Genomic DNA, 26692 nt, shown 5'->3' with positions numbered 1-26692 from the left:
CTCTTTTTTCTCCCTGACCCCATTGAGGACAGATCATCATTGTCAACAACGCATGGAGCATCACCTCAGGGTAAAGTGCTGTGCCTGGTATGGGGAATTCTAGAGATCAGACAAGACCCCAGTCCCTGAAGACCAAAGGTCTCATCACAGAAGGAAAGGGGACTATACACAAGAAGATAAATAGCATCTCAAGGCAGGATGTATAAACAGCCAAGTGGGTGCTACAGAACACAAATATGCCGTGAAAAAAAGGGATGGGCCCAAGAAGCTACAGGCGCTTACTTGACACCACTTTGCCCTCCTAGTTCTCCCACCCCACCCCCCTCACCCCGCTATTCTTTCTTGGTCTCTTTTACAGCTCCTTCTCCTCTCCTCCCCTCAAAATGTTGATGTGCTCAAGTTTTAGCCATGGACCTTTTTTAATTCCATCTCTGCTTTCCTGCTCTGGAATATCTCAGCCATTTACATGACTTTAAATACCATCTCTATGCTGATAACTGCTAGATTTCTATCTCTATTCCAGACCCTTCTTTGAACGACAGGGTCATATACCCGACTATTTGGTTAACATCACCACTTGAATGTCTTACAGATATCTAAAGCTTCACATATCCCAAACTGAAGTCTTGGATTCTTGGGTTCCATCTCTTTCTCTCTTTTTCCCTCTCTCTCTCTCTTTCACATACATACAGACGTGCACACACAAACACATACACACGTCACCTTCTATTGAGAAACTGTCTATTACCCAGTCTTTCATTTAAATAGTTGTTCAGGGAAAATAAATAAATAAACTCAAGGTAATCGTAATTCCTATCTCTTGCTTCCGCCTTATCCACTCTGAATCAATTAGAAATAAATTTGGCGGGATACAATCAAAATTCATCGTGCAGTGATTTAACCAAATAGAAGTTGGATTTTTTAATAGAACAAAAAGTCCCAACATAGGCAGTCTGGGGTAGTATGGCTGCTCTAGAATGTCATCAGAGATCAGGTTCCTATCTCCCTGCTTAGCGGGCAATGTCCTCATGCTTGCTGTCCTTTACTCTCAAGATGGCTGTTCCACCCCAGCATCTCCAATTCAGGCAAGAAGAAGAGGATGAGCAAAGGCAAAAAGGCATTCAGCCACTGAATCTATTTCCTTTTAAAAGATTTTCCCAGAAGCACTGTCTGACAATTCTCTCTTACGTTTCATTGGCCAGAACTATATATCACATGGTCATCCTTAGTTGCAAAGGAAGATGGGAAATACAGATTTCTTGGGGGGGTGGGGGGAGAGGGGGTTAAGCACATTGTCATCCCCAAACAACATTTATATTACAAGTTTTATATATGTTATATTATATAGTATTACATTAGTAAAGAAGAAGGGGGGCAATAGAAAATGGGAGATCAATCTAAAGTGCCTGCCACCAAATCCATGAGCAAGTCCTGTTATTCCTACCACCAAAATATAGCATGAATTTATCCATTTCTCTCCATCTACACTGCCGCCTGAGTCCCGGGGTAGTGCAAACAGTTAACACTCTCAGCTGCTAACTGAAAGGTTGGAAGTTTGAGTCCACCTAGCAGCACCTCAAAAGAAAGACCTGGTGATCTACTTCCAAAAAAATCAGTCATTGAAAACCCTATGGAGCAATGTTCTACTCTGGCACACACAGAGTCACCATGAGTTGAAATCAACTTGACTGCAACAGCTTTTACACAGCCTCTTCTACTAATCTGCCGCAATATCCCTCTAAGTTAACTTGATTCCCCAGTTGCTGACTTCCAATCCTTTCTCCACCCTAAAGACAGAGTGATCTTTTAAAAGCATTCCTCAGATCATGTAACTCTTCTGTTAAAAATTTTGTCACTTCCCTCTGCATGAAGAATAAAATCCAAACAACTATCATAACCCACAGGCCCTGTATAATCTCTTCTCTGCCTGCCTCTCTAGCCTTCTTTCATTGCATTGCTTATTCATTCATTCATGAATTCATTCACTTGACAATATTCACTGAGTGCCTACTATGCTTGAAGCACTCTTTTAGGCACTGGGGGTAAAGTAGTGACCAAATCAGGCAAAAAAAAAAAAAATCCTTCTTTCATGAATTTTACATTCTAGTGGAGGGAGACAGAAAATAGATAAGTAAAATAGTGTGTTGGTCATTAGTCATTCACTCTGTTCCAGTCTCACTGAGCTTCTTTCAGTTCCTCAGACTTTTCTAACTTAGGGCCTCCTCTGCCTAAAATGTTCTACCCTCTCCATTCCCACAGCCTTACACTTAGATCCTTTGGATGTCGGGTTAAGATTGCTTCTCTGGAGAAACTTTCCCTGAGTACCCATTCTAAACTGGGACCACCTTGGTATTCTCTTTCACAGCACTTATCAAATTTGAAATTGATAGATAGATAGATGGTAGATAAAGACAGATAGATAGCTAGATGGTGTGTGAATTTATATGTTTACTTGTTTAATGTCAGTCTCTCTCACTGAAGATTTACCTATGGAAGAGCAGATACCACATCTGTTTGGTTCACCATCCTATCCCTGTGTTAATACAGTGGTGTCTGGCATATAGAGACACTTCGTAAATATTTCTGATGGATGAAGGAATCTGTGATTGAATGAAGTGGATGTGAAATAGACCTCTGAAAGACAATATCAGTCCTTTGATACATAGAGAGAGAGGAAAAAAGCTTTCCTAGACAGAGAGAATTATGTGGACAAAAACAGAGAGGTAGGAATTGGCTTGGCATGAGCAGTGGGCCATCAGCCATTTCTGACTAGAATCACAGGAGATGATAATAGAGAGATGGGCTGGGGACAAGTGAGGGAAGGTCTCCAGTGCTGGGCCTTAGTCTGGGCAGCAATAAAAATAAGCAAATAGAAAGTGAGCACACCTTCACAGAATAGAACTCTATTCCTTTGAAATATCCCCAGACCTAACCCAAAGTCATTGCAACAAGCCACTCAGAGATCACAAAGACAAGAAAGGTCCACACACTTGAGGTCACTCTACAGTTGACATATAAATTGTCTCTTCTCTGTTAACCAACTTAATATTTTAAAATTATTTTTATGATTGTAAAAGCAATACATGTTTAATATGTGTTTATTATTAAAAAAAATTGGAAAGCACAGAAAATTACAAAGGAGAAATTAAGTATCAGTACCGTGACCAGTAAAAAAAGCTTTTCACCAATAAGGGAGCACCCTCACTCACGGCTCTGTGGCTCTGCATGTTATTTAGAGGGGAAAGCAACCCCCAAGATGCCACATCAGCAGTTGGGGCCACCAAAGGCAAATAAGGGCTAACTTTGGCTCCAATGAGTCCCTGGCATGTGACCTCAGAAAGTCACTTTACTCCATGCCCTGAGTTTCCTCATTGGTCAAAGAGGGTATTTTCTGATCAGTGGTATTCAAAGTATGTTCCTTGGGGCTTCATGCAGCCCTTTAAGTGTGAGCAAGGGCTCAAGCTCCCCCAACTCTTCTCTAGGCAGCATAGATCCCCAATTACCTGTTTTTCCTATTGGGTTTTGGTATAAGGTTTGGTTTTTGAATTTTTTTTTTTTTTTTTTTTTGCTTTTTTTATTTTGTTTTAACAATAGATGGAGAGACTAGAACAGGATTGCAATTTATTTTTCCAGATAATTAAGTTACCTCCAACTCTAACTTTTGATAACAATTCAAACTCCTTTCTGGTAGAAATCAATACAGTCACAAACTGGGTGTAGTGAAAATTCCTTTTCCTATAAGCCTAGAGGAATTTTCCTAAAGGTTCTAAAGGTATCAAGGCATTCTAAATGGAATAGCTTTGAAAGTGAAGCTACTTCACTTAGAGATGCAAGACTCCACCTAGGTAAAATCCACAGAGCCCAGAGCTTAGGGACAGACAGCCTGGGTCCAGTCCCCGAGTCATTAGCCAAGTTACAAAACCTTTCTATACTTCAATTTCCCATACAGATAAAGTAGGGGTAATTATAGCACTTACCTTAAAAAGCTGTTGTGAAGAGTAAGCAATATAACCCCACAGAAAGTCTCTCCCGTGGTGCCTGGCACCCAGGAAGCTCTCAATAAATGTCATCTTTGGGGGAGTTTTCCATCTACGTGCAAAGAGAGTGGGTAAAGACAAAGCAACATACAGAAAGCATCCTTTTGGTCTAGACAGTCTCAGCTAAGTCTGGAGAAAGACTATGCTAACGGACATCATGAGATGTCACTCCATTCAAAATTCAGCAAGATGAACTCCTGTGGTGGAACAAGAAGCCACACCATGAGCCATGAGAAACCCCATGAGTTTAACTGACCAGTCATTTCCAGTATGCCACTTTACAGCATTCTTCATCCTCGGCACTGCCTTTCAGCCAGAACATTTCCTCAAGGATGGCAGGGTGTGACAGTAACCACTCAGGAACATATTCCTTCTCTCAGCTAATGGGCAGAAGATGGGTAATGTTTCAGGGGTGTGTGAGGTAGACCTGGGAGCACACCTCCACAGATCCTCCCACCCCTATTGTCATTGCCCACCTTTGTGCCTTTTCTATCCACGTGTTCCCTCTCCGTGGAAATCCTTTCCCATCTTTCTGCATATAGCTCACTCTTGCTCTCCCTTCCTTTAATCATCAGGTTAAGCCAGGTATCCCTCCTCCTGGCTCTTAATGAATCCTGCGTTGTTAGCATACTGAATTGAATATATCTGTTTATATGTCTAAGGAGCCCTTGTGGCACAATGGTTAAGCCCTCAAATACTAACCGAAAGGTCGGCATGTTCGAATCCACCAACGGCTCTGTGGGAGAAAAGACCTGGCAACCTGCTCCTGTAAAGATTACAGCCTGGGAAACCCTATGGGGAAGTTCTACTCTGTCCTATCGGGTTGCAATGAGTCGGAATCAATTCGACGGCAAACAACAACAATATATGTCTATCTACCAAAGGGTGCATTTCCTGAGGGCAGAAGCTATTGGTGTCTTATTCTTCTCTGTATCCATGACCCTTAGTACAGTGTGCGACATATATTAAGCACTCAAGAAATGTTTGTGAAAGAATCAAACCACAGCCCGGGAATTAGAGATTATAATGGGCAGTATGTACATTCTCAGCGTGCTGGTAGTTATTATTAGCACTCAGGGAACTCTCCCAAGTTTAAATAATTATATTAAGCAGCTAACATTAAACATTTGCTCTTCTAAATACTTTATCTCATTTAATCTTCACAACAGCCCTGTGAGTTAGGTGCTGTTACTGTGCCCATTTTACAGATGGGATAATTGAGAGAAATTAAGCAACCTTCGCAGGTTTACAGACCTGGTAAGCAGCAGAGCTGTGGTTTGCCTCTGACTCCAGGGTCAAGTTCTTAACCAATAACTCCGGCACTGGCTGCCAGCAAACAAGCATACATCATAAAATGAAAGCAAGAGATGCCAGTGCTGCCTACATAGAGGCAGAAATAAAGGTATAACCTCTGTATTAGAGACAGAGCCGAGGAAGACTTATCAGTCTAAATTGTCAGAGCATGCATGGTTGTTGTCAGGAAGAGAGAGGCATGTGGCATGAACATCTACGTATATAAAACTAAAAAAAAAAAAAAAAAACCCATTGCCATCCCAGAATGCTTAAGGCAGATATTTTTTTACCAGTTAAGCTAAACTAATGTTTGGTTTTAAGAAGACTTCAAGGGATATTTTTGGTTTAAGGTTTAAAGATTATCTCAGATCAATAGGTTCAGGGGTTCAGCTAGCCTCCATGGCTCCAGAAAGCCTGGAGTCTATGAGACTTTGAAATTCTGTTATGCATTTTCCCCCTTTTGATCAGGATTCCTCTACAGAATCCTTGATCAAAATGTTCAGTAATGGTAGCCTGGCACCATTCAGTTCTTCTGGTCTCATGGCAAAGGAGGTAGTTGTTTATGGAGGCAATTAGCCACACATTCCAATTCCTTTTATGGGAAAATTACTTTTGATATACACAAGAATGCAAGGTTTGAGTATGTCAAGGATTATTTATACACTTCCTTGATTCAACTGTAATAATACAAATAGCTAATTTTCTTGAAAATTTATTGTGTTTCAGGCTCTATGTTAAGAGCTTTTTATATAGATATTATTTATTTAATACTCAGGATAAAATCCTGTGAGGTACGTACAACTATTATCCTCATTTTATAACAAGGAAACTGAACGTGAGAGAGGTTAAGTTACTCATCGGAAGTCACACAGCTAGTAGGAGGAGAAGGTGGGTTTTGAAGCTGAATGTGCTGAAGTCTGCTCCAGTACTCTTAACCTAAAATCTTCTACTATAATCCAATGTAAACTATTTACTGAATGTCCTATAACAGAGAGGACAGTCAAGAGACTGACGTCAGATTAGGCGATCATATCTGAGAGTTCCTATATCTTTGAGATAGGTTCTAAAAGACAAAGTCTACCCAGGAGGCTTTTTGTCTTACAAAATCTGCACCCACGGCCTAAAGTGTGCAGAGAAGTGTGTGCTGAACCCCTCAGAAGCCTGTCCTAGAGTGGGAGAGGCTGCACTGCACTTAGTCTCAAGGCTGAGGTTCAGCTTGCTCCCTGCTGTGCATTCCTGACAATGTCAAAAACTGCCCCTTGAACTCCGGTGATGTGTCAAGATGAAGAGTCACCAGATGTTTAAGATTCTTTCCTGGCACCATTTTTCGAGTTTGGTTTGAGGGTTTCAGCTTGAGCATAGCAAAGCCGTTTTAGAAAATGACAGTGCCAAGACAGGTGGCAGGGCTCTGAGCTGTAAACAGCACTGCCTGTCATCTAGCTTTGGGCTATTGTTCTGTGCCATCGAGCTGATTCTGACTCATAGCGACCCTATAGAACAGAGTAGAACTGACTCATAGGGTTTCCTAGGCTGTAATCATTACAGGAGCAGATCTCCAGGTCTTTTCTCCCTTGGAGTTTGCTGGTGGGTTCAAACTGCCAACCTTTCGGTTAGCAGCCAAGCACTTAACCATTGGACCACCAGTAAAATTTATACCTCTGAATAATGAATGAAAGTGCTGATAGGATGCACTCTCGGCAATTCCACATGTTCTTTTCCTAGAAGACAACAATACAAGAGTGGGTTCTTCCTACCAGTTGCCAGAGAGTGGATTCCAATTCACGGTGATCCCAGGTGTGTCTGAGTAGAAATGTGCTCCATAGGATTTTCAATGGCTGGTTTTTCCTCTGGGTGGACTCAAAGCTCCAACCTTTCAGTTAACAGCCAAGCATATTAACCATTTGCACCATCTAGAGACTTTTCCAGGTTCTTAGTACAGAGTTATTATATGCCAAGGCACTGTAACATGTACCTTCTCATTTAATCCTCACAACCAGCTTGTGAGGTATATGCAGACATGAAAACTGAGGTCTAGAGAAGGTAAGAACGTGCTCAGTGCCTCACATCTACTTAGTGCTAGGATTTCATCTCAGGTAGTCTGACACTAGTGCCCTTGATTTTTACAGTTATTCTATACCCTGTGAGAAAATGAGGTAACCAACGTCTGAGTCTTCAACATACCCAAAGCAGCCATTTTCATCAAAGGCCCACAGGGTTCCCAGATGGAGGATGTATTCTAATTGATTCCAGTTATGAATTAGCGCTGCTTGCTATGGTTCAGTTTTACTTTTTTTAAAGTAACTCTTTGCTGAGGAAGACCCTGCAAACAGGATTGAATGGCACAGCGGTGGGTATCTGAGCTCAGCTACTGGGTATTTCTTGGGTTGACAGTTCCTGGACCTCCCTTTTGAACAGCTTCCAGAATGAGTGATCCTTTCTATGACTGGACATGTAATAAAGAAGTGACCAGAACGCAGAGAATTAACAGTAGAATACTTTAGTGTTTCCATGAGGGAATTCCTTCCTAGCATATCTCTGGAAATTTATGTTTTTCTGAATTCCAAATCTCATGAAAAATCAGTCAAGAAATTGGGGAAGTGGAAAAAAGTATCATCATTTTCCTGTGGGAATTAACGCTTAGCAATCAATATAGAGACATTGTTGGTATGAAGGAATCCACTGATATCAAGCAGAAAGCAAGAGCAGGAACATCTGACATGAGCAGTCAAAGGTTAACTCTGACATTTCCAGGAACTGGGACAGGAATATGCAGGAGAGAAGAGGCCCCAATCCAGTCAGTCCTGCTTATATATGTTATCATGTTATGTGTGTCTGTGGTCCTGTCTACTGCCAAAGTTAAATTATTTCTGAAAAAAAAGAATAATATTAACAAATTTAGATGCATATATACTTTATAAAAAATCATTTGAGTGGTATTCCAAAAAATAAAAATTTTCAAAGTAAAATAAGTCCTTAAATTGGCAACTTTAACATATGATTCCATGTTGAGCTGTTAACTTTGCTAGCAGACCCAGTGATGTTGCTAGGTGCCATCAAGTCCGTTCCAACTCATATTGACCCCATGCACAACGTAACAAAACACTACCCAGTCCTGAGCCATGCTCACAATCATTGTTACACTTGAGTCCATCATTGCAGCCACTGTGTCAATCCATCTCATTCATGGTCTTCCTCTATTTCACTGATCCTCTCCTTTAGCAAGCATGATGTCCTTCTCCAGGGATTGGTCCCTCCTGATAACACATCCAAAGTACGTGAGATGAAGTTTCACCATCCTTGCTTCCAAGGAGCACCTGGCTGTACTTCTTCCAAGACAGATTTGTTCGCTCTTCTGGCAGTCCATGGTATATTCCATATTTGCCGCCAACACCATGATCAATGGCATCAATTCTTGAGTCTTCCTTATTCACTGTCCAGCTGTTGTATGCATATGAGGTGATTGAAAATATCATGGCTTGGGTCAGGCACACCTTAGTTCTCAAAGTGACATCTTTGCTTTTAACACTTTAAAAAGGTTTTTGAGGCAGATTTGTCCAATGCAATACGTTGTTTGATTTCCTGACTGCTGCTTCCATGGGCATTGATTGTGGGTCCAAGTAAAATAAAATCCTTGAGAACATCAACATTTTTCCATTTATCATAATGTTGCTTATTGGTCCAGTTGTAAGAATTTTTGTTTTTTTGAAGTTGAGGTGGAATCCATACTGAAGGCAGTAGCCTTTGGTCTTCATCAGTAAGGGCTTCAAGTCCTCTTCACTTTCGGCAAACAAGGTTGTGTCATCTGCATATCACAGGTTGTTAATGAGTGTTCCTCCAATCCTGATGCCCTGTTCTTCTTCATATAGTCCATCTTCTTGGATTATTTGCTCAGCATACAGATTGAACTAGTGTGGTGAAAGGATACAACCCTGATGCACACCTTTCCTGACTTTAAACCATGCAGTATCCCCTCGTCGTATTCTAACAACTGCCTCTTGGTCTATGTACAGGTTATACAAGAGCACAATTAAGTGTTCTGGAATTACCGTTCTTCACAATGTTGTCCATAATTTGTTATGATCCATGCAGTCAAATGTCTTTGCATAGTCAATAAAACACAGGTAAACATCTTTCTGGTATTTCCTGCTTTCAGCCAGGAGCCATCTGACATCAGCTATGACATCCCTCTTTTCTGCATCTTCTTCTAAATCTGGCTTGAACTTATGGCAGTTCCCTGTTGATGTACTGCTGCAACCACTTTTGACTGATCTTCAGCAAAATTTTACTTATATGTGATATTAATGACATTGTTCAATAATTTCCACATTCTGTTGGATCATCTTTCTTTGGAACAGGCATAAATATGGATCTCTTCCAGTCAGCTGGCCAGGCAGCTGTCTTCTAAATTTCTTGACATAAACTAGTGAGCATCTCCAGTGCTGCATTGATTTGTTGAAACATCTCAATTGGTGTTCTGTCAATTCCTGAAGCCATGTTTTTACCTTTCCCTTCAGTGTAGCTTGGATTTCTTCCTTCAGTAGCATAGGTTCTTCAGCATATGCTACCTCCTGAAATGGTTGAACGTTGACTAATTCTTTTGGTACAGTGACTCTGTGTATTCCTTCCATCTTCTTTTGATGCTTCTTGCGTTGTTCAATACTTTGCCCATAGAATCCTTCAGTATTGTTACTTGGGGCTTGAATTTTTTCTTCAGTTCTTTCAGTTTGAGAAATGCTGAGCATGTTTTTCCATTTTGGTTTTCTAACTCCAGGTCTTTACATATTTCATTATAATACTTTACTTTGTCTTCTTGGGTTGCCCTTTGAAATCTTCTGTTCAGCTCTTTGACTTCATCATTTCTTCCATTTGCTTTACTACTCAACGTTCAAGAGCAACTTTCAAAGTCTCTTCTGACATCTGTTTTGGTCTTTTCTTTCTTTCCTGTCTTTTAATGACCTCTTGCTTTCTTCATGTATGATATCCTTGGTGACGTTCCACAACTGTCTGGTCTTCAGTCATTAGTGTTCAATGCATCAAATTTATTTCTGAGATGTTCTCTAAATTCAGGTGGGATATACTCAAGGTCGTATTTTGGCTCTCATAGACTTGCTCTAATTTTCTTCAGCGTCAACTTGAACTTGCATATGAGCAATTGATGGTCTGTTTTGCAGTTGGCCCCTGGCCTTGTTCTGACTGACGATATTGAGCTTCTCCATCGTCTTCTTCCATAGAAGTAATCAGTTTGATTCCTGTGTTTTCCATCTGGTGAGGTCCACGTGTATAGTCATCATTTATGTTGTTGAAAAAAGGTATTTGCGATGAAGTCGTCGGCCTTGCAAAATTCTATCAAGCGATCTCTGGCATCGTTTCTATCACCAAGGCCTTATTTTCCAACTGCCAATGCTTCTTTGTTTCCAACTTTTGCATTTCAATTACTAGTAATTATCAGTGCATCTTGATTGTATGTTTGATCAATTTCAGATTGCAGAAATTGGTGAAAATCTTCAATTTCCTCATCTTTGGCATAGTGGTTGGTGCATAAATTTGAGTATTAGTCATATTAATTGGTCTTCCTTGTAGGCATATGGATATTATTCTATCACTGACATCATTGTATTTCAGGATAGATCTTGAAATGTTCTTTTTGACAATGAATACAACACCATTCCTCTTCAATTTGTCATTTCTGGCATTTTTGTCTGATTCAAAATGGCCAATATCAGTCCCTTTCTGCTCACTAATGCCTAGGATATAGATCTTTATGTGGTCTGTTTCACTTTTAATGACTTCCAAGTTGGAAAGTTGGAAGATCCACTGCTATATTATTCAAATACTGTCCAATAATGTTTGCTGGCATTTTCAAAGACTTGAATATTTTCTATAGACTACTAAACTTAATATTTCTTATTTATTAAATACATTTTCTTATATATACATAATTATAAGTAATGAATATGAAGAACATTGAAAGCATTTTAAGAATAACTTAAGATTTAGGGAATTCCTGAGAATTCCTGGGAATTCTGATTTCTCATTGTTGAATCATATATTCATCTGTTGGAAATTTAGAAGCCCTAGAATTCTTAAATTACATGGTTGGGGCAGAATACATCCTTTTACATGCTCAAGAGCTCTTTTTTTTTAGATTTTGGAAACAACAATGACCATCAGCCACCTAAGTCATCTTTCTAACTGATTACTAACATGCCATTGCTGACATGATTTGTCAGGCAGAGACTTGGGATCAGTTATGGACTCTAGAGTGCACACATCAGTGCATGGAATTAAGTCAGCTTTTGATGAAGCAATCTATATCTGTCAATATCATCTATCCATAAGTTATTGGTGGTGCTCTGCAGATCAATGAAAGCAAGATAAAGCCAAAAGGAAAGAAGAACCAAGCTTAACTTTCCAGGAACAACAGGTGGGCCTTAAACAAAAATTTCCACTCAAATTTGTAGAGCAAAGGTCTAGAGAAAAGCGTATCCCAGTGGCTCAGACAAAGCTGTAAAATTAGAGGAGATGGAGACCCAAAAGAACATCCCACAGACAATGAGCACTAAAGGCCCCCTGAGAAATGGGCACGACTCCAGTGAATGCAGGATAAAAGAGAATCTTGCAAGCTTTCTCTTTTCCCTTATCTGCATACCTCCTATTTGTGGCAGACTTTGAGCTCTAAAATAGCTTGTCACAGCCCTGTTGTTTGTATGAAAAGTGCCTGTTTTTTAAGAAAGAGTATTGTTCCCATTATATGCTCTATATGAGTTTTTCTTATGCATCTTTTGTACCCTTTCCTCCACTGGGCTTGGGCAGCCCACCACTCACTTGTGTACCTGTATGTACAGGTAAATAATAATAATAAAGATATACGTATATTGCAAACAAAAAAATAATTTCAGGACAACAATTTACCAAGAGAAGTTAATTACTGTAAAAGGTTAGTGTCTGACCATGGACCTTTTGTCAAGTTTTCCTCATTTACAAATGCACCCCACTCACAAAGCTTTTTTAATGTTCTCCTCCATGCAGCTACTACACTAAAAATGAAATCTTTAAAAAATAGTCAAGTTATCTTCGTGCAAGGCGCCATACCAATCTTTTCTCGATTCATTCAGTGTGAGTATATGTGCAGGCAAAGTGAGGTCCTGTGCAGTTTCGTTTCATTTCATTTCATTTTATTCCATTTTAATAAATTCAAGTTTTTCTGCAGAAATGTTACAGCAGCGGCACTTTTTTTTTAAGGCACAAACAACTGCCTTCACAAGACAATTCCCAATTACAGCGGCTAGCGGAGACTTAACTAGGCCCCAGACCCTCCCCACGGACAGTGACACACATACAAGAATTTGGTCTTTCTTCTGCGGAAAATGGGGACTGTTTGGAAGATTGGTATGACAGGCCCACAGGAGGGGTTTGGGAAGATACATTTGTCTCTCTTGAATGGGATGATATAGTTATCTGTCAGCCCACCATTGTCCTTCACCAAAAGCACCTCTCTAAAAACCAAGGGGAGCGGGGCTGCAATATACTATTTTATAAATTGCTGGGAGGTGGGGGACTAGATGGGAACTAAGGACTTGGTGGATGGAAGGATGAATGGACACATTACTGAAGCTGTCTGAGTCTCAGTTTCTTTACCTGTGAAATGGGGATAAAATACCTACAACATTAGATGTAAAGTACTCGGCGCAGTGCCTGTCACATAAACATGAGCCCTGCAAATGTCAGAGCTGCATCCTCATCATCACCACCGTGATCCTCGTCAGCAGCAACTGCAGCAGCATCAGCTTCGCCACCTGCCCCCACGGGGCTTCCAGAACAGGCCTTCATAGAGCCTCTTGAAAACTGACTCCACAGGCAGCTCCTTGCTGCTCATCAGGGGAGTTCGCAATGTGTTCTCCAGCATTGGGATGATCCAATCAGGGGCAGAGTCTGAGGAAGAATTTGTTGAGGAAGTTTTAAATAATTAAGAAAGCTGAGGGTATTGACCAGGGAAACAAATTAAGTGTTAATTCAAGCACAATGACAATTCCCAGAAAATGTACATTGTTAGACACCATTTGTGTTACTCAAGTGCTCCTGACAGAGGCTAATCCTCCCCATTTGGACCCCTTTACAAACAGTAACTGCCAACACATATCCTTGATTAAATCCACCTTAAGAGAATTGTTCAGAAATTGACATGCCCTGTGTTACTCCAAGTACCAAGTTAAGATAATTTGTTCCCTACTCAATTCATTTTTTACCCCCAAACACGTTCTCTAGGAGCAATCTTCCTCTTTAGAAGTTCCTCTCTTGGGTTTTAGAGAACTTTTTGGCTTGAACTCTTTCTAAAATTAAAGCCAACTGCTGTTGCTTTCAAATGCAGTGATATTTCATTCTGGCCAGAGCTGACTATCACAGACGCATCCCAAACCACATAAGTTCTTATTGTTTAAACTGACTTAAACAGCTGTTAAAACATACCCTAAGATATCAAAGCCACTCTAATTAACTTCCTGCTTCTCTGGGACTTCAAAGTCTTTCAAAAAGTTTTAAATAGGGTTTTTATAGAGAATTTGACCTAATATTTAAAGAAAATTTTGCAAGCTTGCCCAAGAGGCTCCAACTTCTCCTTCCCTATTCCACTCCCACCTTCTCTTTCCCCCACACCCGACAGAATCTTAGAATTCTGCAATTAGCTGTGAAAATTGAGGAGAAAATAAAATATCTGCCCCAAGCAAAAAGGTACATCTCTTTATGCACATGCAGACTGTCTCTCCGGGCAGTTGTTGACATCCTGCCTGAATGGTCTTCCCTGCCCCAGCCCTTCTCAAAGAAGCCACCTCTTGCCCATCCTTCAAGATGCACTCAAAAGCACTTTCATTGTGAAGGGTCTCTGACTCTCATAGAATGCTGCTCTGATCTCTGGTGTTCACGCAATCCCCACATCTCTACTTAGCTCTAAGCACGATGAGTTGTAATTTATCCGTTTATGTGTCTGTCTCCCTGTCTAGACTGTGAGGTCCATAGGGCAGGAACTGTTCTGTATTAAGCTTTGTACTCCCACAGCCTAGCACAGGGCTCTGCGTGTCCATGGTCAAGGCTCAATATATATCTGATAAATGAATGAATCCCAACTCTTCTATCCCATTCGGTGGAAGGTAGGCTTGAATTTTAATTTATACACTCCTTATTGGTCTTTATCTCTATCCCTAGACTTTCTATGAATCTCTTTATTTTATTTTATTGTGCTTTAGGTGGAAGTTTACAGCACAAATTAGTTTCTCATTCAAAAATTTATACACAAATTGTTTCGTAAAATTGGATGCAATCCCCCCGTTTTAAAGGCATTATACCTGGTAATCCCTGCTCTGAGAAATAGTGTCATTAAAAATTAGCTGAAGCACGGAAATAAGGCAAAAAAAAAAAAAAAAGTGGGTGGTGCATCTTTTCAAGGCCACCCAAGGATTTTCTAGGAGGATGTACTTAGTTTATCTCATTGTTTACTATTGACAAAGATCCCAGGCTTAGTCAAGTTCCCTGTAGCTTGTAGATTTTGTCCAGTAGAGATGTAAATAAGTTCTGTCAGGCGGAACGCATAACCCCAGAGATTTATGGCCTGTTGGACATTAACCAGTTTATAGCTAACCTCCAATCTAAACCTAACATTTCTTTATTAAATTACTGCAAATATCCTGGCTTCTTAAATGCTCTTTAACTAAGCTAAACGTCCTTGTGGTTCCCTCATTAATTTACGAGTTAAATAAAATCTTCGGCATGTGGTTTTTTATTATTATTATTATATTTGTCTTGATGGATGTCAGATGGATCTTGGCTGAAAGCAGAGAATACAAGAAAGATGTTTACCTGTGTTTTATTGACTATTCAAAGGCATTCAACTGTGTGGATCATAACAAATTATGGATAACATTGCAAAGAATGGGAATTCCAGAACACTTGACTGTGCTCATGAGGAACCTGTACATGGACCAAGAGGCTGTCATTCAAGCAGAGCAAGGGGATACTACACGGTTTAAAATCAACAAAGGTGTGCATTAGGATTGCATCCTTTCACCATACTTATTCAATCTGTATACTGAGCAAATAATCTGAGAAGCTGGACTATATGAAGAAGAATACATCGTCAGAATTCACGTAAAACTCAATAACAACCCACGTTATGCAGATGACACAACCTTGCTTGCTGAAACTGAAGAGGACTTGAAGCACTTACTGATGAAGACTAAAGACTACAGCCTTCAGTATGGATTACACCTCCACATAAAGAAAACAAAAATCCTTACAAATGGACCAATAAGCAACATCATGATAAATGGAGAAAAGATTGACATTGTCAAGGATTTCATTTTACTTGGATCCACAATCAATGCCCATGGAAGCGGCAGTCAGGAAATCAAATGACATATTGCTTTGGGCAAATCTGCTGCACAAGACCTCTTTAAAGTGTTAAAAAGCAAAGATGTCACTTTGAGGGCTAAATTGCACCTGACCCAAGCCATGATAATTTCAATCACCTCATATGCACACAAAAGCTGGACAATGAATAAGGAAGACCAAAGAAGAATGGATGCCTTTGAATGATGGTATTGGTGACGAATACAGAATATACCGTGGACTACCAGAAGAATGAACAAGTTTGTCCTGGAAGAAATACAGTCAGAGTGCCCTTGGAAGCGAGGATGGCAAGACTTCGTCTCATGGACATGGTATCAGGAGGGACCAGTTCCTGGAGAAGGACATTATGCTTGGTAAAGCAGAGGGTTAGCAGGAAAAAAAAGGAAGGCCCTAGAGGAGATGGACTGACACAATGGCTGCGACAGTGAGCTCAAACATAACAATGATTTTGAGGATGGGGCAGGACCAGGCAGTGTTTCATTCTGTTGTACACAGGGGATGAATTGGAACCGACTTGACGGCACCCAACAACAACTATATTTGTCTTAAAAGTCAAGATTTATCTTTCTGAAAATGATTATTTGGCAAAAGGTGTAAGCCAGGGTGATGGGGCAGAGCCAAAGGCCAGCAGGGTAGGTAGCATGGAGCAGCATAGCGCCCTAGTCTGGGAGTGAAAGGAGTTATAACCTCTTGGACATCCATTTTACTTATCTGTCAAATGGGGGCAATATCCTAAGCTCCCTGTCTCTGTCACAGGGTTATTAAGATAATGAAATGGAACAATGTACTTAGACTTTGGAAAAGTCTAATGCATCTGTCCAACATGAAGTACTTACTATAAGGCAAGTCGAACTTTTCTCCAGAAAACAGTGGAGGTGGAGGGAAGGGGATCCATGGAAAGAGACAGGAGTAAACACAGACAGGAGGGAGCTGCTGCCACTCCCACTATCATCTCTCACCTGGACATCAGCAAGAGCCTTCTAACACTTCCACTCTTGTCCTGGCTCCCATCCATTCTCTGTTCTCCACACAGCAGATGACTTTCTTGCTAAAATGTAAGACAGATCATGTCACATCTGCGCTTCAAGCCCTTCAATGGCTTTTCAATCGTTTTAGGATAAATTTAAGCCTCTTTTTGGGTCTCCAAGGCCCTCCATGATCCAGCCCCTTGGGAACCTCTCCAAACTCATCTCAGGCTTTTCTTATCCTCAATTGTTTTGTTCCAGCTACTCAGGTGTTGTTCAGTTCCCTAGACATGCTTATGTTTCCCACCTCAGGGCCTTTGAACTTGCTGTTTCTTCTGCCTGAAATATCTCATCCTCACCTCCTTTGTTCATGTTACTGGCCTCTTCTTTAGATAGTAACATAAATTTCACGCTCCTAGAGAGGAAATAGGCGCCCTGGTGGTACAACAGTTAAGCTCTCAGTGCTAACTGAAAGGTTGATGTTTTAACCCACCCAGCTACTCAGCAGAAGAAAGATCTGGCGATCTGCTCCCATAAAGAATACAGTCTAGAATAACACAGTTTATAAAGACAGTGTTCTACATTCTACTTTGGTGAGCAGTGTCTGGGATCTTAAAAGCCTGTGAGTGGCCATCTAAGATACTTCACTGGTCTTACTCCTTCAGGAGCAAGGGAGAATGAAGAAAACTAAATATACAAGGGAGAGATTAGTCCAAACGACTAATGGACCACATCTACCACGGCCTCCACCAGTTTGAGTCCAGTACATCTAGATGGTGCTCAGCTACCACCACTGACTGCTCTGACAGGGATCACAATAGAGAGTCGCAGACAGAGCTGGAGAAAAATGTAGAAGAAAATTCTAACTCACAAAAAAAGACCAGACTTACTGGCCTGACAGAGACTGGAGAAACCCTGAGAGTATGGCCCCCGAACACCATTTTAGCTCAGTAATGAAGTTACCCCCGAGGTTCACCCTTCAGCCAAGGATTAGACAGACTCATAAAACAAAACAAGACTAAAGGGGCACAACAGCCCAGGGACAAGGACTAGAAGGTAGGAGGGGACAGGAAAGCTGGTAATAGGGAACCCAAGGTGGAGAAGGGAGAGTGTTGACATGTTGTGGGGTTGTTAACCAATGTCATAAAACAATATGTGTACTAACTGTTTAATGAGAAACTAGTTTGTTCTGTAAACCTTCATCTCAAGTACAATTAAAAAAAAAGAATACAACCTAGAAAACCCTATGAGGCAGGTCTACGGTGTCACATGGGGTCACTATGAGTCAGAATCAACTAGACAGCACCTAACAACAAGAACAGAGAGCTCATATCTGCCCACCCTTTGGAAAGTACATCTACCATTATTCTGTCTCCTAGTTTTTTCCTTCAAAGCACTCCGCAGAATGTGAATATATTTATGTATTGTCTGTCTTCCCCACTAGATTGTAAACATCACATCAGCACAGACCGTGTCTCTCATGCTTGCCCTGGTGCCTGGGGCATAGTAGGTGCTTGGTACACGTTTGTTGAATAAATGAAGGTAAAGGCACAAGAAATCCAGCTGGCTCCAAGTAAATACACCCTGCACAGTTTGTCTACATTTCTAAACCACTGCACTGCAAGTTCCTCAATCTTAAGCACATGTTTCAAAAGACTGTAGCCAAGAAGAAAAATTCCCAGCCTCACAAGGCATCGACTCAGAGCTCTTTCAAGAACAGCACTCCTCAGAAATGGCCTCATTTAAGGAACAACAAGTAATAGCCAGTCTCCCTCACTATTTTGTAACTCCAAAGATACGGAATCTCTTCCTGAGAACAGCCCCTCCTGCCCAGAATTAAATGTTACCCAGAAAACCCACTGCATCTGTACCCGAGGGCTGGGTTTAAAGCAGATGAGAGAAACGACCAACTGGAATTCAAGAATATTTCAACAGCGCGATGAGGAGAGAAAATCCCAGGCTGCCTCCCAGAACTCCACCCCGGTTTGCTTCAGGATATCGAATTTCACGGATCCCTCTAAACAAGCCAGGGTTTCTTCATCAGAGCCAAAGGGCACAGCTCCATTTCCAGGGGTTTAGGATTTTAGAATTTCTGTGATCACTCTTCGCAAGCACTCCAACCACTTACACACAACCCTCCATCACCCTCAAGGTTATCCCATATACCCCCGGGCTGTGTTGGTTAGCACCACACCTCTTGTGACAAGATACCTTCCACAGGCGATGTTCCTTAAGAGTTGCTGGTTGATGGTGCGCTTCTCTGTTTTCTCTTTTCTCGTGTTAAGGACATCAAACAGCAGTAAAAGAGGTCATGGCAATAAAAAGCTGTTTCTTGTAAAGGTGTCTGGTGGGGGAGGGGCCCATGAAGATTTAGTTGCACAATGGTTCAGTGCTCTGCTGCTAACCTAAGAATCAGAGGTTCGAACCCACCAGCAGCTTCATGGGAGAAAGATGTGGCAGTCTGCTTCCATAGAGATTTACAGCTTTGGAAACCCTATGGGACAGTTTTACTCTGTCCTATAGGGTCGCTATGAGTCGGAATTGCCTCAATAGCAACAGGTTTTGGTAGCTGGCCTCCACAGATTTGCCTCGGAGGTGAGATGCTGCTGGAAATCTGGCCCTGGAAGTCCTTCCCGTGAGAGGCTTGTGGCCAACTGTAACTCTGAGACAGGGTACCAATATGGCTGTTTTGTTTGGGAATAGACTGCTTCTTTAAGAACCAAGATAGGTTTATTATAGGCAGAGAATGTATATCTTCAAGTGTTTTCCCTTTTTCTCCACATCAGCCTATCTGCCTGCAAATAAAGGCCAAGAGCCAGGAGCCACATGTTCAGCCTCTCTCTGCCCAGGACCTTCAAGTCCACAGTCTGAACTCAGGACTCCAGATTTAATCATTTCTGCTATCACTCCAAAATCACTGCATCCAAGTAGCTTCTCTTCTTCCCCCAAATGCATTAAACTCTTAAAACTTCTTAAAACTCGGGAAACTACACATATGAACTGTTGCCATGCTTTGTTTAATTTTTTTTCCTCAGAAATATCCTTGCTGCCAAAAATAGAACATTTTCCATTCGGAGGAACAAGCAGCATCCATGGGAATTAAAGTAGTGCTTCGTGCCTCTCCAGAAAATTCCTGCCAAGCACGCACACGCATACACACATAAGCTGCTTGCATGTTCTAAAAAGCTGCTTTTTGTAGGTACAATGGTGGTCAGGAGCCAAAAGTCCTCTGTTTATTTTCTATCCAAGAAAGTTAGCAAAGAAAAAGCACTAACTCACCTCAAGAACGCTTTATAGGAAAAATCTAACTTCTAATGACTTTGAAAATGGCCCCATTGTCCACTCTGTTTTCTGCCCACCATCATCCCAAAATTCCTCTCAGGACTCATTCCTCTAAAATTCCAAAGCTTTCCGCAGTACAAAGTTCATGGACTATATTCTAGTAAGCTGTTGTTGGAAGATTAGCTGTGAGGTCTCTGCGTAAATTTATTCTGACAACTGACTCAAAAACAGCAAATTTCAGACAATATTCTCAAACTTGAATACAGAACCATATGTACTAGTAAAGTCAGTCTTATGAAAAAAGTCAGAATAACAGTAAGCCAGAAAGTATGCCATTAGCATAAAATATAAGAGTGTTTTGTACACCCGTAACTGTTTTAAAAGTTTGCTATTCTCAGCGTTTATATAATCGCCCTTAATGGGATTATGTGGCTGCAGTGAGATTTCATATTTTATCTTTAAACATGCAATCTATTGTTCATCCTACAGCTCCCCACTCCCCCCCCAAAAAAGATTAGATTAGCTGTAAGATCTACTATAATGTCTTTTATATGAAGCTGGTGAGAATTGAGTTACTGTTAAGAAAAATGAAGAGTCCTTTAAAATAACTGGATTAGTGAAGGGAATATCACTACATCAGAGAGAGGTAGGAAAGATCCATAAGCCAACGTAGAGAGAGAGAAGGAGAGGCAGAGAAAGGTGGAAAGCAGAAGAGTTAAGGGGAGAAAAGAGGAAGTGAGAGACAGAGAATGACCCAAGAGGGGCGGTGGAGAAATAAGCATGGCAAGAAAGAGAGAGTAAAGGGAAAAGGAGAGGGGGGCAGTGTAGTCTAGTGGTTAAAGGTCAGCTATTGACCAGCTGGATTATATTGCACCAGTTCATCACTCTGAGCCTCAACTATCTCATGTTGTAAATGGAGATAATAATCTCTCATAGGGGTTATTAAATGAGTTAAATGAGTTAACACATAAAACATTTAGAACAGTGCCTGGTGCTGAGGAAATATTCAACAAATGTTGGCTATTATGACTGAAAGATGAAACACATTGCACATTTCCCTCAGAGAACATTTGCTTATGAGTTAGAGCTCCAGTTATATTGTCGTTGCATTCTTCTGATACACACAGACACACAAAAATTATGAGGGGCTGTGAGCCCAAGTAAGGGTTGGTGAAAGAAGGAACTGCAGGGTAGCAATCCAGATGCTAATGAGTACTTGGGACAATTAGAGAGTCCCTGGCCATCAAATGAGAAGGAATTCATAGCCACCAATTAGTCACAACTCTTTTCGTCTTCATTAGTTCATGCACTCAATAAACATGGTTCAAGCAACTCTTAAGACTGCACACATTTAGTCTTTCCACAGCTTATCTTTCTAACACCATCTTGAGCGTCTTCCATCAGCCTCCCCATTTGATAGCTGCATCAGGATAATTATTCAATATACATTCCTTGCTCTTTTGATCCTGCCCCTATGCCTCTTCTCACACTTTCCACAGCCTGCAATTTCCTTTATTTCTTCAGCCTAGCAAGATACTAGTCATCCTTCTAGCCCAAATGTTATCGTGTTGTGCCCTCTCTCCTTCTCCCTCACCGTCCAGCAAGATGAATCTCCGTCATCTCAGTGCCGTTGGCATACACACAGTACATCCACCTCTACCACAGCGTGCGTAGTAGTCTCTTACTCCACTAAGTTTCCCTGCAAGTTCCCTGGGATCAGGAACTGAGACTTATTTGCTCTTGGGTCCTCAGGCCTCTTACAGAATCTGGCAGGTAATAGGCTATCTAAACTCTAAATTCTTGTTAAGTAACCACACAGCTCCTGGGCCAAATCCAGCCTGCTGCCTATTTTGGTAAATAAAGTTTTATTGGAACAGAGCCACACTCATTCGTTTATGTTTTGTCTATAGCTGCTTTCATGCTATAACCGCAAAGTTAAATAGTTGCAACAGAGACCATATGGCCTGCAAAGCCTGAAATATTTATTCTCTGGCCCTCTACCAAAAAAGTTTGCTGACCCCTGGTCTAGAAGAAAAGAAATATAAACGAAGCATAAAAATAGAATAAAATAAATTCTACAATAAAGCATAGATCGGTACAGAAGAGAGAGCAATGGGTTAAATAAATCTTCATAGAGGTGACATTTAAAAAGTGAGAGAGATTTTACTCAGAAAAAGCAAAAGACTTAATTTATTCGCTCTACTATGCCCCCTAGACTGATAATCTTTGCACTAGGTCACAGTGGTTAAGGACTGGAGTTGTAGAGCCAGTTTGGGGGAAAATGATGATGGATTTGGTTCCCTATGCATTGAACTTGACTTGCCAGTGGCTTATCTGAGATGAGATGTTCAACAGCTGGACGTCCCTAAGTGGTCTAGGTCAGAGACACAGACTTAGGGCTCAACACAATAAAGATGAAACCGCGATAGGAGGAGAGAAGGTTGCCCAGGAAGAATGAGAAATGAGAAAAGCAGAAGGTTGCACATGAAACTCAGGAGGAACTTCAGGACTTAAGTGGTAGGCAAAGGAAGAGGAAGAGCCCCTGGAGGCTATGATGAGAGCAGAGACAGAAAGAAAAGAGGAAGTTGTGTCTCTGAGGCCCGAGGAAGGAAGGGTTCACATAGTCAAATGCTGCCCGAGGTCAGGAGGACCCAGCCATCCACCTTGAAAACCAAGATGTCACATGGCCTGCTGAGAGTAATTTCAACTAATTGCTCATCACTGGCACTTTACTTATTGCCAAGAGAGAAAAATGAAGAGTGAGAGACAGGGAGAGAAGAAAAGAGATGATAAAAACACAGAACTTAAGAAAAATAATTGGGCTGGAATTAACCACTTTGCCCATAAAATCTAAATGTTATGCTCCTTATATAGAGATCCTATTCTGTATCTAAATTCAATTGGGCCTGAAAATTAATCAAGTACGGATGACCCATTCATTCCTTTAGACAGCCCAAGTAATTAAACAACTAACTTAAAGTATATTAACAGGATTTAAAGTGATCACAGCTGTGAATTATTGACTACTAACTCTGTGCCAGGTGCTGTGCTAGTGACTTTACACAGATTACTTCATCTGATCCTCACTAAAACTCTAAGTAGTGAATGTATAATACAGTGTATTCTGTGTTTTTTCAGATGAGGAAATTGAGGCTCAGAGAGGTTAAGTAATGTGCCCAAGGTCCCACAGCTATTCTGGGAAGGAGCAAGAGGAGGGGGCATGGAAGAAGGAAGCAGGGAGGAGAAAGAAATCAAAGTCAATATTCGTTGACTGCTTACTCTGTGCCAAGTATTATACTAAGAACTTTACATACTTTGTCTCATTTAAGACTCACAACAGTGTTGTGTGGAAAAGGGGATGAAAAGGAAATGAGCTTGGAGAGGTTCAGTACGATGCCAAAGATCAGAACTCAGTGAAAAACTTGGTTTTCCAAAAGAAATCCCTCAGAATTCAGAAATAAATATGAGGCTATCTGAAGGTACGAAAAGTCTAACTCAATGCTAACAATTATGCAAAATAAGTCTGGTGCCTTAGAAGACTTCGGAAGAGCACTTTGACTGTAAAGGGGGAGTAAGACAACTCCCGCTGCTCCCTGAAGGTGCAGCGCTGGCTTCAAGTTACAGGTGAGCCTAATGTTCCTTCCATCATTAAAAGTGGATGTTTCTAAACACGTGGTAGAGACTGGCGAGTAGGGTGTTCAATAAATGCTTATTAAATAGGTAATGGAACCGAGATTAGGAAAGACTCCAGTAAAGCATTTTTGGAAAACCCTCTAATTTTCTAAAATCACTTCCCTAATTTTGGCCTGGTGGTACAGTGGTTAAGGCTCAGTTGCTAACCGAAAGCTCAGCAGTTTGAATCCTGAGTCGGAATCCACTCGATCGCAACGGGTTTGGATTTTGTTCTTTTTGGGGGGGGAGTTCTGTAAGATTTTTGCTTACCTGCTTTTACAGCTCCAGATGCACTACAAGGTTGCTGTTTCACGCCCTCTGTCTGCCCTCATTCATGCGTTTATTCCATAAACAAAAAACATCCCTCTCTGAAATGTAGGTGATACATTTTAGTGAGCACTTAGAAGATGATCTTGAAATAATTGATATGCTAAAAAACAAAAGAAAGCCCTCTGCTTAAGAATAATCAATATTTGTAATACCTGATGGAAGACAAGGAAACAGACTACTTTTCCTTTATCATGGTTCTAATTAAGAATTTGGATTGTTCGGTGTTGACTATGGTGAAATAAAACCCTCAAATTCTTCTGGTGGTAGTGCTCACTCCTGGGAAAAAAATCTGGCCATTCTTATCATAAGCCTTAAAATGAACCAAGTCCTTTGACCTCGGAATTCTCCTTCTAAGCATTGTTATTGTTAGGTGCTGTAGAGTAGGTTCTGACTCATAGCGACCCTATATACAACAGAACAAAACAGGTCCTGTGCCATCCTCACAATCGTTGTTATACTTGAGCCCATTGTTGCAGCCACTGTGTCAGTCCACCTGGTTGAGGGTCTTCCTCTTTTTCCCTGACCCTCTACTTTACCAAGCATGATGTCCTTCTCCAGGGAGTGGTCCCTCCTGATAACATTCTTCGCCAACACCATAATTCAAAGGCATCAATTCTTCTTCAGTCTTCCTGATTCGTTGTCCAATTTTCACGTGCATATGAGGTGATTGACAACACCTGGGGTCAGGCGTACCTTAGGCCTTAAAGTGACATCTTTGCTTTTCAACACTTTAAAGAGGTCTTTTGCAGCAGATTTGCCCAGTGCAATGCGTCGTTTGATTTCCTGACTGCTGCTTCCATGGGCATTGATTGTGGATCCAAGTAAAATGAAATCTTCGACAACTTCAGTCTTTTCTCCATTTGTCATAGTGTTGCTTATTGGTCTAGTTGTGAAGTTTTGTTTTCTTTATGTTGAGGTGTAATCCACACTGAAGGCTGTGGTCTTTGGTCTTCATCAGTAAGTGCTTCAAGTCCTCTTTCAGCAAGCAAGGCTGTGTCATCTGCATAACACAGGTTGGTAATGAGTCTTCCTCCAATCCTGATGCCCCATTCTTCTTCATATAGTCCAGCTTCTCAGATTATTTGCTCAGCATACAGACTGAATAAGTGTCGTGAAAGGATACAACCCTGACCCACACCCTTCCTGACTTTAAACGATGCCGTATCCCCTTGTTCTGTTCTAACACAGCCTCTTGGTAAACTAGAAAAATCACCAGAAAAGTTGCCTGGATGAAGTAGTGTAGTATATTGTTTAAGCTCTGAGTTTATCGTACAAGGGTCGCTATGTGTCGGAATCTACTCAACGGCCATGGGTTTGGTTTTTTGGATTCTAATCTTGGCTGGTTGTGGAACCTTAGATGAGCTACTTAATCTCTCTGCGCCTTGGTTTCCTCACCTGCAAAATGGAGATAGTAATAGTCTCTGCATCATGGGGTTGTTAGAAGGAGTCAATGAGTTAATGAGCGTCAAATATTTTACGCACATTTTCTCATTTATTTCTCATAAAACTCTGCAAAGAAGGCAAGGAAAATGCTGGCCTGCCCTGGTCAGTAATAAGCACTTAATTAAATGTAACTTGTTATCAGCCACTCCTCAGCAGAAAGATGTGGCAGTCTGCTTCCGTAAAGATTTACAGCCTCGGAAACCCTATGGGGCAGTTCTCCTCTGTCCTAAATCAACTAAACGACAGTGGGTGGGTGTGGGATTATTATTATTTCATGCACATTACAAAGACACAGAGATGTTTGTTGCAATATTATTTATTATAGTGAAAATTTGCCCAAAATAACATCTCAACTATAACAGTATAATGAATAAATGATACTTCCATATGATAATTTTAAATATTAAGAATGTTATCAAAGAAAAGTTCATGAAGTGGTGAAAATTCAAATAATGCTAAGTAAAAAAGTAGGCTGCAAAGTTGTACCTACAGTATGATTCCAATTTTGACATAATAATGTGGTCACTGCCCATACCCCCTCTTCAGAAAGCACGTCCCTTCCCAGCTGCTGGGAATATTGGCTGCTGAGAACACACAGCTGCATCCCTCACTGGGGATTGATTTTGGCCATAGGGAATAGACTCATACAAAATTAGCCCCCTCCCAGGACTGGCTGATGCAGGAATTCAAAGGCCCACCCACTGACCTTAATTTGGGACAACTCTGAGAGGCCATCCAGCTCCAGAGCTCATCGCATGATAGGCTGAGGTCTTGGTTACAACATTAGGAGTCAGTTTCCCCCTCTGCCCAGTCCTTCCTTGCTTTCTTACAGGGGTATCTCCTGAAAGCACTCTCCCAACTAATGTTCTGCATGCTGCTCTCTGTCTCAGAGTCTGTCAACAGGGAACTCAGTCTAAGATATTTTTACATCAAAATATCATGAGACGATCTCTGCATGATGAGATTTCTGGACTTCCTGATTTTTCTATAGTGAGTTTGTATTACTTATTTTAAATGAATAAAAGGAAATTGTTTAAAAAGAGTCAGGGTCCTGCCTGGATTGTTGTAATTAATTAAGCCCATGAATTTCAACGGATAGATTTTATTTTCTTCTTTACCACAGATTTGGCTTTTCTTTAAAAAAAGAAAAAAAAGTATTTTGATTTAAACTACATCATTAGTAAGTAATAAGCTTAGGTCAAATACACAAACACACACACACATACACTTCTGAGTATATAGCGTCTCAGCCTGGCCATTGACTTTGATCCC

The 26692-nt window shown here is 41.0% G+C and overlaps 1 pseudogene; it reads left to right on the top strand.

The window, feature by feature from the left end:
* Positions 1-7753: 7753 nt before the first annotated feature.
* Positions 7754-11926, top strand: LOC111822040 (mediator of RNA polymerase II transcription subunit 6 pseudogene; annotated as a pseudogene).
* Positions 11927-26692: the final 14766 nt, after the last annotated feature.

This window comes from Trichechus manatus, unplaced genomic scaffold (genome assembly GCF_000243295.1).
Source record: "Trichechus manatus latirostris isolate Lorelei unplaced genomic scaffold, TriManLat1.0 scaffold00007, whole genome shotgun sequence".
Classification (NCBI taxonomy): domain Eukaryota; kingdom Metazoa; phylum Chordata; class Mammalia; order Sirenia; family Trichechidae; genus Trichechus; species Trichechus manatus.
This window is presented reverse-complemented; position numbering and strand designations above follow the sequence as displayed.